General features: G+C 40.6%; 1 long non-coding RNA gene across 1 annotated transcript in view; it reads left to right on the forward strand.

The window, feature by feature from the left end:
* Positions 1–10,900, forward strand: part of LOC117946339 — an 18,956-nt gene extending 8,056 nt beyond the window's left edge. Inside the window, exon 3 of the long non-coding RNA XR_004657004.1 lies at positions 10,766–10,900. This is a non-coding gene — a long non-coding RNA (uncharacterized LOC117946339). The remainder of the gene's footprint in view (positions 1–10,765) is intronic.
* Positions 10,901–13,968: the final 3,068 nt, after the last annotated feature.

Below are 13,968 nucleotides of genomic sequence, written 5' to 3' on the forward strand. Positions count from 1 at the left end.
TATAATACTTGTACTCGGCAAAAGTGCTTTATCCGTACCGGATACTCGTTTCAGCCGGATACTCGGATCACCCCTATTAATTAATAATATTTTCAATGCATATTTAGTGTTGTTTTTGTTTTAAATTGTTCACAGGTGTCTCTTCCTTGTGTTGCTGGAAGAATGTCGCTCATCGATGTGAGCTATGAGAGGATATTAAGGTGATGTTGAAATCCATGGACGGCCCCCCTAAGACATTTATACCTGTGTTGTGTCTCTAAACGGTTGACTGTAGTAATTAAAAAAGTACTTAAAAAGTAATATAAATTGAAACATATAAAAATTCCATGAAAATGTACAATAAGAGCATATTTATTTATCTATTCAAATACATTATTTACAGATATCAATACATGGCATAATTAACGATTCTTCTGTTGAACTCTGGTGATAGTTTGAGTTTTGAAAAGCAGCTTTCTTATCTTACATCTCATTGTTTGTGTGCCCAGGCAAGCTGTTTTTGAGCACGACACTGCCAAAATCTGCATCTTTGAATTATTCATCCTCTGAGCCGGCTATGTCAGTTTAAATCATTATTTGTTGCTTTCGTTAACTGTAAACTGAAATCAAAGCATGTACATTTGTATTATTCATACGATCATCAACAATATTGTCATAACTGATACAACAGCTGGGATTGTGCCACTGTAATGGTTAGAGAGAGAGTAGTTTTTTGGTCCTAGATAATAAGGGATGCATTATGTCCCCTGCTAGTTTCACTCAACGTAATGTTTTAAATGGATGCAAAAGTAAAAAAACTTCAAATTATTGGATCTGAACTTTTTTACTCAAATGTAAGTAGTCAAATTATATCCTCTGCTTTTCTTGAATGAGCCAATATTTCTCTGCTGAGATTGTTGCGGCCCAAAATGCCTGATTTCACGAGAGCTTTTGTACAAAAAATTTCGATAAAAGTTGCGATGTCTTCTTTATGTTTATTGCAATAAAGTTTTGAGAGACTGTGAAAGTTTATTTTTTTTGTATAGTTCTTTGAAAAATAAAAAGGAAACTTGTTTTGAGGAGAATAAAACTACTCTGAGCAGAGATTTACAAGGAACCTTACCAAAAAGGCTGAGAATGGTGCAAATGTTGGTATAATATGAAAATGGCTGATGGATTTAAGACGAAAAATAATAAATAATTGAATTAATCAAATCTGAACATATGTGTAAGTTGCTTGTGTTTTTGTGTGTGTGTGTGTGTGTGTGTGCTCTTCCGAGATCCGACAGGATTGAAACAGCAGCCGCTTCAGCAACATTAAGGTGAAAAATCATTACAGAGGATAGTGACATCTTTATGTATGTTTTGCTAGTAAATGTGAGATTTTCGAGTCACACATGTCTCGTCTTCATATCAGAAACAAGGGAATGAATTTGACCCGTTTTCACTCCCGCTTGGTCAATGGCTCTCAGAGTCACATACTGATACAGAGTCTGGGACGTGGGACTGCTGGGATTGGTGGAAGAAACTCTGGTTATTGGCCAAATTTGCAGAAATGTTGCGGTGTTTGGTCAAAATTGTGAGTCTTACCAAAGTCACGGTGATTGGTTGAATTTGCGATTTGGAGTGAATTGGGGGCAATCGCGACCTTGGGAAATCCTGGAGGGACTGATAGACGTGTCCACGGTTTCTACATCTCCATGATTACCTTGTGAACTCTTTCACAGTTAGAGATGTCTAACCCAGGGCTGTTTCACCCCCTTGATCTCTTTCTCTCCATATACACACACAGACCTTCAACTCTCTATATTATATTATATATATAAGTAATAACTACCACATCCTTTATATTTGAAGAGTCATTATATCTGATTGACTTTTTGATTTTTATTCAGGTCACAGATATAGGCCTTGGTGTGTGCTTATCACAAAAGGAGAACATTGGGTCTGTTATTAGTTCAGTTAGTAGTTTTCATTCATTAGAAACTTATAACTAGTTTTCTTCTTTACCACAACTTCTATACATCCTACATATTTTAGTCACTTCAGATCAGATCTGCCCTCACTTATTAGGAGATATTTGATGTTGATATTTTCTAATTTGTTTACTGACCTTTCTCCTTGGCTTGGTAAACTCTTTATTTCAGTAGCTCAGCGACTAGAAAAAATACTGTCCATACTGTGAATTACAATTTCATCTACCACATATACACATATACAGGTAACCAACATGTGGAACCTGCATCCCTCATACAATTGATTTTGTTTAATTATTAAAGTAATGGGTCTCCTATAATAAGATTATCCTCTCTGGATTGTAGGTTTGTTACTATACCTAGTATAACAAATATCTGGTTAAAGTAGGTGAACATGCTCTAAATATGATTTAAAATCTTCTGAGAATTGTGCTGCATTTGTTGCCCGAGAGTTATGTGAGACCATATACAGTCAATACTCAGCAACTTCCAGTCTGTTAGGTAGGTAGGACAGTAGGATGCTCTAATTTATTAGAATCCACATGCCCAATGATGTAGGTCATTATGGTTCTGAATAAATCACGACGTCAGTCCTATGAGCTTAGTGCTCTGCTTTACTTTGCTCTACTTTTTGAAGGGGACAAAAAAAAACATAAGACATGTTAAAGTATAACTCTATGTGCTGAAAAGAGAGGATGTGGCGTAGAGCCATGGGACATTGAACCCACTGGTTTTTGATTTCAAGAAGCAGAGGATATGTTCAGTTTGTGAGACAAATCAAATGATCTAACTCTTCTTAACGGTCTGAGATATGGAAATGTCTAGAAATGCGGGATTAAAGTAATGGTTGAATTGATCTTTTCTCAGCTACCTTTAATAACATGTAAAGGCATTCCTTTTCTTGCTTCACAGCCCTCAGAGGAGAACTAACCTGTTTCTGTTTGGACTGAGAAGCTGGGATGACAGCGGATCATCCCAAGCAGCTGCAATGGAGCCAGAACGCAATTTAACTAGATGTTAGGTGGAAATCGGGGGTAACTCTAACTCTGGGGAGCTATTTTATTAATCGTCATGTACTGAATCTGGAACCTAAATCCAATCTAAGTGATACAGTACAGTTCCAAATAGTTCGGGGACTAATGTGAGACCAAACTAGAGACACTTTTCATTGGCTAGAAACACATTTTTCCTCAATCACAATAACATGATGGCATGTAGGAGACAGGTTCTACCAATGTTTTTGAAATTGAAAAAAAACTAACCTGACAAGGTATTGATTGCTTTTATTACTTAAAGTTCTTCAGAACTTAATTATTAAATGTGTAACTGAGAATACACTGGAGCCAGCAGTATAAAACAGTAGAGCCCTTAAACCCTCTGCAGCAATCAGTAATACGTGTTTACCTGTGGCGGTGTACGTGGGAGTGCAGCGCACAGCAGAAGGTTTTGATGTGATATTTGTTAGTGAAAGTGTGAAAGATGAGCTAGGTGCTGTATTGATCAAGCTCAGTTTGATTGCAGGATACATAAGTTTTAATGAATCATTGGGGTAATTAAATTGGCAGCGATATTCCAGACTCACAACTGACTTTTGGGAGCAATCTGAAGTGCTATTGATTAACGACCTTTGCCTTTTTCCTCTAAAGAGACACACTTGCCGATGGAGGATGAGAGATTGACCTTTCAGTCCAGCACACACCTAAACAAATCATCTTTTCTCTTTTTATCTGTAACATAGAGATGCCTACATGGGCCATGCAAAATCATGGGCCATTGGCATATAGCAGGTCTTCAAATTATTAAGCATACGCCTCTGTTCTTATGGTTATAAGTAACAGCGTCTGAAACACACACACACACACACACACACACACACACACACACACACACACACACACACACAGTTAAACTTTCCTCAATCTCACTCTCCTCCTACTTTTACGTGATTTATGGCCCTGAAGTTTATACTTATGCGTTGGTGTGTGCGTCGGTCAAGCCTCTATGTGTGTGTGGGGAGTGTGTGGCAGAGCAAGGGTAAAATGAGAGAATGAAGGTGATTAGCTTTGGAGCGAGTAGCGACTCTAGAGTCATTGTGTGAGAAACTAGAGTCAAAGTGTCTCCACTGTGCTTTCTGACCAAGGTGAGACATCTTTAGCAGGAAAAGTTAACCCTCTCCTTGATTTCATGTTGTTTGGAGAACCAGGAAATGAGTCAGGGGAAATGAGTCAGGTGAAATGAGTCGGGGGAATTGAGTCGGGGGAAATGCAACGCTGACAAGACACAACGTGCGCCGCAATGAGTTTTTCGAGAGGTGCACGTCAGGCTACTGCGTAGGGTCTGTCATAAGTCTATGTTGCCACGTACCGCTTGTAGCCATGGCGTAGATTTTTCAAGTATAAATCACGCTTCACTCTCCTCCTCCTCAACAGGCACACACACAAATTTGATGCATTCTGGGCAGTGATAAGTCTTCAAAACACATCAAAGTCCTTTCAATAGCTTTAATCTTTCGACTTTGAAAATAATGTAGTATTTGTTTGAAAAAGCATATTTTAATGACATTTTAAGGTCTCAGAGTAACTTGTTTATGAATATATGTATGTATAATGTTTAAAATCTGTCACGTTATAGTTTTTCCATTTCCTGTTTTAGTTTGAAGGTTCTCTGTTCTCCCCTCTGTTGTCTTGTTTTACTTCCTGTGATCACCTGTCACCACCCTAATTTGTTGCCTCTGTGTCTCATTGTCTCCCCTGTGTTGTCTATTTAAGTTCAGTCTTCCCCTTACCCCAGTGCGATATCGGATGCGGTTTATCATTTGTCCTGTTATCCTGAGTTCCTGTCGTTTCCCTTTGGATTTTGACCATAGCCTGTTTTTTCTGGATTTCCCTTTGCCTGACGATTATTGGACACTGTGTCCCTCTTTATTAGCTTGCTAATGAATCATTGAATGCTACGTACCTGAGAGGTGTATCTGTGGGTCCATTTTCTTGTGTGCATGATCATCGTATATGTTGTGTAAAACCAACATGTGATTTTCGTAAGACAGAATTTTTTCATCTCATTAAACCTATTTGAGGCTTAGCTTATTCCAAGTGTGCTTTGTATTTTTTTTCTTTTTTTCTCATATGGAAAAACCAAATGATTAAAAAAAGCCATGCTGAATTCTTATATGCAAAAAAGAGCATTCATAGATTAAAGGACCTTGGTTTGACATGATCTGTCCCTGTTTCTAATGAATACAGGTCCCTGGAACCTCACAAGATTCAGAAGTTCAAGTTTTCTTTTATTTTAGCTTCTTTTTTTTCTTGTAAAAAAGGTTATGAGGTCATGAGGAGCGAGGCTACCTCCCCTTTCTCTGCTTTACCCGTCCATAGAATTTGGCCCACCCATGAGAGAGAGACATCATGGCTTTCAAATGAGCAAAGTGGCAGGTGGCTCCACCTTGCCCCCCCCTATCTCCTCCTCAAAAGCTACAGACTCAGAAATAGCACATTGTAGGACTGGCTCTAGTGGCTGTAATTCTGCACCAAGGCTGAATTTTGGTAAAGAGACTTCAGGTTTGGTATTAGGGGACCACTATGGTCTATACAAAAGCATCCAAAGAACACCATGTCATGGGACCGTTAACTAATAAAGATGATGTACAATACTATCAAAATATGACCTAATTTTATTACTTTGTAGCAAGAAAGTGTTGCTAATATTCATTTTAAGTAGGTCAAACACATTATGTGGATGCGTGTTGAAAACAAATTGGCAGAGGTATTGCAGGGCACAGCGCAAATTCATTCCACGCTTTGGGATGAAATATCAAACCTGCCAAGTGCTGTCTGGATGTTGAGCGTTTGTCTGTGTAACCACATGGCAGCTAAACAAACACAAAGACTTGGGGCAAACTGCAGCAGCACATATCTGCTATCAAATATTCACATGAACAAATGTGGGCAGTACCTTTGTGGAAACACATTTCCTGTGACAGCGCTTTACTTCTCGGCACTGTTTATCAGGAGGTGAGATAAAGGAGGAGGCGATGGGCCGGAAGTGAGACGCAATGTTAACGACAGAGCCACAGTCAAATGTCTGGCTAGTGCAAATGTAAACAACCACAATATTGTAATCACCACCATTAAATAATGTATTATCTAAATACTGAGTGCAAACTAAGAAGATAAGCCTAATAAAGCAAAGTTAAAATATGCCACAGGAATACCAAACTGCATAGGGGATCGTACAGGTCTGTGGAATAAAAAATTAATAGTTGCTTGATGCTACACTGTACTGTGAGTCTTTTCATTTAAAATGAGACAGTTTAAAAAAAGGAATGGTCAAAATTAAAACACAGAGATATTGTTATGCTTAGTTCCAGAGGGTTTGGACTGGACTTGAATGTTAATGGGATCTCAGTTATACCGAACAAAGTAGGGCTGTACCGGACTGTCCTGTACCGGACTGTACCGTACCGGACTTTCCCGTACCGTCCTGCCCTGGTTACTGCTTTCCCGCATGATGGCACCCATACCCAAACACGTTAGACGAATGCCCGGCCCTTGGGTTCTCCAGGACATTGTTTTGTTGCCGGTTATTTGGCACATTTCTCCGTCCATTCTGAGCACTTCAGTGTCTTCTACAGGCCTCCTGCTTTTTCCCCTGCGCAACATCGTGCTATAGATAAAGTAAAGTAAAAAAAATAATACCAGGAACCAAGAAAACAGCCCGTTCCGAACAAGCACTGTGCTTCAAACGGGTACTGCTCCAGTAATTAAGTCACCTCTTGTGGGGCACCACTTGAAAAATCTCAAGAATAGTGACTTAAGTCACATAAATTATACTAAACTATTACTTTGTGTCATGATTGTGGGTTATAGTTTTTCCTGTTTTGTTGTGTTAATTATTTCCATGTTTACTGTCTCTTGTCTTCCTGCATTCTCAGTTTTTTTTTAGTTTCATCCCTGTGTTCCGTGATCTGAACGGATTTAGTCTCCCTGACTTCTAAATGTAACTATCAGGCACACAACATGTGTTCTGTAAAGCGGGAGCGGAGTGGGGCATTAAATTCAACCTGGAAAATTTTGAAGGCACAACCCCCCATTTATCAATAACACATACCCAAACGATGCTATGTTTCTTTGAGTGGAATTTCTCCATCTGTTCTAACGGCAGCCAAGTCTACGCGTTGGGAAGGACTTAACGGAAATATGAAACCTGACTAGAGATGGAACTAGACAAATGCACATTATTGACAATAAAGTGTAGATTTAGGCTGTTATGGGTTTTCTATTAATGAACAGATGCTGAAATATAACATCATCTGCTTGTAGTCGTGACTTCTCCTAGCATTGTCTGATCAGCATCATGGCTGGGCTGAGTCGGACTGAATGCTGAGACTGAATAATAATTGCATTTTCCCCTGATAGTATAGGCTGAGTGGAAGGGGATATACAATGCACCCCACCTACACAAAATATACCCACTAATTAGTCATTACCATACCAACATTTTACTTCTTCAGGATAAGGTTATATCTGTGTTCAGATCAGTTTTAGCATTACAAATAGCAAAATGACAAATGGAGGACATAACACATAGCAATACTGTCCCTCATTCAGATAAAACGGACCATAAATGGTTTGTTTATGAACCTGGTATTTCAAACCCAAGACTGGTTACTTAAAATGGAGCTCATTTGAGATGCTGTTACTTGCAATGAGGGGATAATTGCTACCAAATAGACTATCTAACCCATTTTTCAGTCAATTTACTTGCAGCACTCGTTGAAGCTTGATTTCAGAAAAAAATCTGTTATTTTGAGCACTTTTTCCTTTCTCCTTGCCCTAATGGGTAACATTACAACAGCAAGAAACCACGCTAATCCCGACTGTCAAAAAAAGCTGCTACTTTTCCTTGAACTTTGTTGCTTTCTGTCTGACAAGGGGGCGCTCATGCCATAGTACTTCAACAATGCATCTCCGTGAGTGTGTGTCTGGACTTTGGGATTAATCAAAATGCCAGTACTGGAGGACTTAAGGGCCCACAAAGGCTCAAAGGATAAAAGCAGTTCCCGAAAGTTAAGAAGGCCCAAGACCATTAAGAGATTTATCAGAACCAGTAAAAGAATCTTAAAATCAATTGGGGAGCAAATGCAATGATTTTAAAAACAGCATAATGTGTCCCCGCCTTCTGGTCTTTGAGAGGGGAGATACTCTTTTTGGGAAGGATTTTATATCTGAAATACAGTTAAAAAAGAGCATCCATTGGTCTTGTGTCATCAGAAGACATGGAGATGTACAGCTCTGTATCATCAGCATAACTGTGAAAGTTGATTCCATGCCTCCTGAGGACACTGGCAAGAGGGAACATATACAGATTAAAAAGAAAAGGGCCTAAAACTGACCCTTGGGGCACACCAGAAGTCATTTCATGGACTTTTGAGGATCAAGTATCCATTTAAAAGAATAGTGTGGTACAGTACTGTATCAAAGGCTGCACTCAGATCCAGTAACTCCAACACTGAGTTAATGTGAATCAAAGTAAGAACTGAGGTCATTTAAAATCTTCAGCAAAGCTGTCTTTGTACTGTGATTTGCCCTAAAACCAGACTGATGCTTCTCAAGGATAGTCAAATTATTTTTAAAAATCATTGAGTTGAATAAAAAGTATTTTTTTGTTAAATTTCACTCAAAAATGGTAAATTAGATACTGGTCTGTACTTTTTAAATATAATTTTTGGGGCATTTTAGGCCTTTATTTTGATAGGACAGCTGAAGACATGAAAGGGGGGAGAGAGGGGCGGAATGACATGCAACAAAGGGCCGCAAGTTGGAGTCCAACCTCGGCCCGCTGCGTTGGGGAATAAACCTCTATACATGGGCACCCGCTCTACCAACTGAGCTGGGCGCCCTGGTCTGTGCTTCATAAAAACATTACAATCTAAATTGCTCTTTATCAGAAGGGGCTTCACCACCGCCGTTTTAAAGGTCGGCAGGGAAGACACCTGTCTGTGTAGAGCGATTCATCATGTTTAAAAGCTACTCTTTAAAAAAGCCATAAAATGTTTTAAAAAATGAAGTTGGGATTGGATCTACAACATGTGGTAGGTTTCACTGCGGAGAAAACTTTGTCAAGCATCTCAGCCTTAACCAGGACAAAGCTGTCCAGTGTTTCCTCAGGGGAAAGCACACATTCTGATGTATTTAAAACCTTTTTGAGAAGATACAGTGTTGATAGTATGAATTTTGCCTCTAAGGTTGTCAGCAAACCCTTCACTAAAATATTCTATTGGTGCTCTGTATGAGAGATTAAAGTTAGGGTTAAATAAATGATCAAAGGTGGAAAATAGGACTTTGGGACTATTCTTATTGTTATTGATTATATTAGCAAAGTAAGTGTTTCTTGAATTCTTTAGGGCATTATTGTACATTTTCAGTTGCTTCTATAATATTTGATAGTTTAAATGTAAATGTAAATGTGCTGTATTTATATAGCGCTTTTCCAGTCTTAACAACTGCTCAAAGCGCTTTTACATCTACAGGATACATTCACCATTCACACACATTCATACACTGTGGCCAGGGCTGCCGTACAAGGTGCCACCTGCTCATCAGATAAACATTCACACACATTCACACTCCGATGCGCAGCACCGGGGGCAACTCGGGGTTCAGTGTCTTGCCCAAGGACACTTCGACAATGACTGCAGCGGCGGGGATCGAACCACCAACCTTCCAATTGGCAGGCAACCTCTCTACCACTGAGCCACAGCCGTCCCGCGTTTATTGTTCTCCCTTCCCTTTCTGCCACCCTGCAATTTCTTTTCATCTCTTTGATTTCATTATTTCTCCACGGGGAAGTAGGCTTGGTGAATATCTTTTTTGTTGATAGTGGAGCAACAGAATTGAGGCTTGATTTCAGTTTACTGTTAAAATGTTCAATAATAAAATCACAGGGTGCAGGTAAAATGAGAGGAGGACATTTATCTAAAACCGTGAGAAGATTTGCAGCCACTTCAGAGCTTAGCTTCTCACAGTTTGCATCGAGGTCTCCTGCTGAATAAAACCAGTGATGTTAAAAAAACACACAGTAGTGGTCGGAGACAACAGAGGACACTCAAGTGGACAAGCCATAGGTAATGAGGATCCAGGATGTCTCGTCTATTGTGAGTTGGCTGTGTGACGTGTTGGGTAAAATCCATAACAGTGTTTCCCACACATAGACTAATTTGGGGCAGTGCGCCACACAATCAACACCGGCCGCCATACATTGCAGTTCATCATTATTATTTTTTTAAACAAGTAGAGCCGGGCAGCGATTACAATTTTTAATCGCGATTAATCGCACAATTTCCCCGATTAATTGCGATCATTTGCAAAATGAAATAATGAATTAAAAAGTAGTGTATATAGTGCAATTCTTTTTTAAATGTTCAGCCATATGAACAAAAGTCCCGTAACATTTGTTCTGCAAGAACTACCCAGCATTTTGTTTATAAAGTAGCGGTTAAATAAAATATTTAGAGTACATCTCAATTTAAACAATGTATTTATCATATTCAGAATTCCATCTGGTTGGAACGTGTTGCATAAGCGACTCCTTCTTATGTACACGTTCATCTGTTGTTGCTCTAACTCTGCAACACTTGGACTGTGTTTAGAGTGCCCCACAACTTTTCTGCACTTTGCGAGGAAACTGTCCAACACGCTGTTAAGCAGAGACAATGAGGGACACTGTCCAAAGCGCTGTGAAGCAGAGATACTGTGACAGAACACTGGAGACCGTGCGCAAAGCAGGCGACATGATCAGAAGGCAGAAGGCAGTAGTGTGGTCGCTTTTGCAGTCCTCTCCTTTTTATACAACTTTTGTATTCTTCTTGTGACGGTGCATCTTCAGGGAATCTCATACCTGCCGTCGTTGTTGCGATTCTCAGACCGATGTCCTCCACCACCCTAATGGGCCTGCAGTCTGTAGCTGTCCACATCGTTATGGCATTTGTTAGCGTCTCTTGTCTTTGTTTATCTAAACTTACCCCCACGCTGCATCGAACGTAGCCTGTCAAAGCCTCGCGCCACTGTGTGTCTCGTTGAATGATTTGCTGGTATCAACAGTCAAGGTGATATTTCAGACTGGAAGTACTCCGGTAATAAGAAAATTCAACTTTGCAGTATTTACAAAGCCTGTAAGGTACAAACTTTTACAATAATAAAGAAATACTTAAAACTGCGCTAACGCGCGATAAAAAAAATTCCGGCTTTAAATAATTAATTAGTTAACGCGATAATAACGCGTTAACTTGCCCAGCCCTAAAAACAAGCATTTGTTTAACAACATTTCCTTTTCCTGCTCTCCTCTGTCTCTCTGTCACTCAACACACACACACACACATACACAGCCCCTCCCCTCCTTGCACACAGCGTCTGTCTCACAGTATTGCCAACTTGGCAACTTTGTGGCTAGATTTAGCAACTTTTCAGACGCCCTTAGAGTCTTTTTCACTAGCAACAACTTTCTGTAGGAGTCCCCAGTGTTGTTTAGCGAGTTAAACTCTCTCTGAATCTGTTTTGTGAGGAGCAGCCCCTAAATTCCCCGTATGCGTAGACAGGCAGGTAGAAAGGGGAGAAGGGACAGGGTGCGGGGGCCGGTGTAGGTCAGAGAGACAGCAGGACGCGTAAGGAGAAAGACCTGGACCTTGGTAAGCCAGCCTCCTTTGGGAATTCTCTATTGATCTTTTTCCCTCCAATTTCTTATTTAACTTCACAGATAGGCTACCTAAGTACTGACTTGCTGTATTGACTTTGTGATTGTTTAGTTAAAGATTTCTATTTCTTTCTATCTATCTTGCTGACACAACCACCAAGCTTTATGCAAATTATTGTGTAATGAAGTCACACATAGGTAAATGAGCATATGACAGCGTATAATAAATGAATTGTTTAAGGGAGAGTTAGGTCCAAGTCCAGTAGTCTGAGGCTGACTGTTGGTGCTGGAGCTGAATATGTAGGAGCTGGGACCTGGGGGACATCAATCTGTGACGGACTGGTCTGCAGGTGTAGTGAATTTGAAATAGTGACAGGGTCCGATGTAAGAATGCTGTGTGCTGTATGTCATCTTTGCAGACAGCATACGGCGGCCCCGGGTATTTAGATGGAGCCCCAAAAAGATGTCTCCTCTCCCAGAACGACATCGAAATTGTCACTGAAGCCCACGCTGTGTGAGAGATACACGCTGAGGTCGCAAGTGGTCAAGCTCAGCAGTCTGCTGAACCGGCCTATTCCTCTCCCACAAATGGGGGTGGGGCCAGAAATAAAAATGATGACTTATGACTCTGTTGAGCTGCGGATGGGATCTCAGGATGTCGGGATCTTTACCGTCATGTCATTAACAGCTGCCAGACTGTGAGGGTGGCCACCTGGCAGGTGAGACCGGTCCCGCGGCTGCTCCGTGGGCCTAAACCTGGGGTAAAGTGCAACTCCCAGGAGCAGGATGGTGGCGATGACACAGGACCCAGTGACAGAGCAGGAAGGCGACGGCCAGCAGTCAAAGGAAGAAAATCTGCCAGAACCAGTACAGTGAACCTGTTTTCTAGAAATATGTCGCTGGTGTGGGGAGAGCAGGATGGACGGCTCTCCCAGACCATACCACAGCCGTTCCTAGCATAAGTTAAAGGATTTTGCTGTCACTATACTACATACCAAGGTCTGTCATGAGCAATTTCTAAGATGAATAGTAAAAGTAAAGAATGAAAAGTGATGCTCATTCAACATTGGCACTTTTTACTGTGTATTAATAACCTACTGTGCAAAATCCTGCTTATCAGAAGATGACTTGACTAGATAATAGAGATGCCCTTTAGACTTTAGTGACTTTTCTTCTAGTGCCACCTTTAATACAGACTTCGATTCTTAGCTCCTTTTCTGGTTAGGCTGCTAGAAAAGCTTTAAATTAATTGTGCTTGCCTTTGTTTTCCGGCATGTAATGATTATTACAGCCTTCAGGAGTCACTTGCATGGCTTTAGACCTCTTGTTATTGAAGTATCTATCATGCAAACAATTATTTAATAGAACATAATATTCAACAACCAACACTAGACTTCTGTTTCCTTCTCCAGTAAAGTGATATCTGCTGCCTTTAGAACTCTTTAATAACTGAAAGTCACTGTCTGATAAATAGGACTCCTTCTTTAGTAAGATCAAACACCTCTAATATTTCTGGTATTATCTCTCTGTGCTTTTATCTCAGCTTTCCTAGCAGCAGGCATCAATGCAGGCTCCTCTCCCTCTTTCATAGCCCATATATTTCCCCTGACTTCACAACATGCTCTTTGAGATGGCAGGGGAAGCTGTCAGCTTCAAAAACACCCATTCCGACCTGAAAACTCTAAAGCATCCCTTTCATTCTACAGCGTCCCTGACCTGCTCTGCTCCAGTCTCTCCATCCCACCCATCATCACCACCATGCCCCCCCCCCCCATTCCTATTCCTCTCCTGTCTGAAAAGAGCACTCTTCTATTCTGTTTGTTCCTAATTAGAATCACCAGCCGCCTGTGAAGTTGAAAGTTAATGCAAACAAAATAACTTCATAAAAATTTTTTTGTTGAAAATCCTCAATAAATAATTGTGGATGCAGACCGTAGGTGCACCCCCTGCTTTCTCCTCAGACTCAATGTACAAAGTGGGGAGAAATGCAGGCTATAATACAAACAATAAATACATAATGAGGACAAGATGTTTGAAGTACCCTCTTCAGATCTGGGAGCTTACTTCGTAATGCATTCCTAGGTCTAGGTGTCTGCTGATGGTGTTGGTTCCCCCCTCTCTTTGCCGTACCTCATTTCTCCCCCAGAGCTGTCAAATTTACTTCCAATTAACGTATATCTGTTCCAGTCCAACGACTCAACACAAGCACTGCTGCTGCCGCCACCGATGTTGCTCCCAGCTCACAACTTCTCAAACTTTCTGCTGTTGCTATGGTGTCTGTCTTCTTCCTGTGAGAGCCTGATTGCCTGAATGTTGTTCAGCTCTC

Source organism: Etheostoma cragini, chromosome 6, assembly GCF_013103735.1.
Source record: "Etheostoma cragini isolate CJK2018 chromosome 6, CSU_Ecrag_1.0, whole genome shotgun sequence".
Lineage (NCBI taxonomy): Eukaryota > Metazoa > Chordata > Actinopteri > Perciformes > Percidae > Etheostoma > Etheostoma cragini.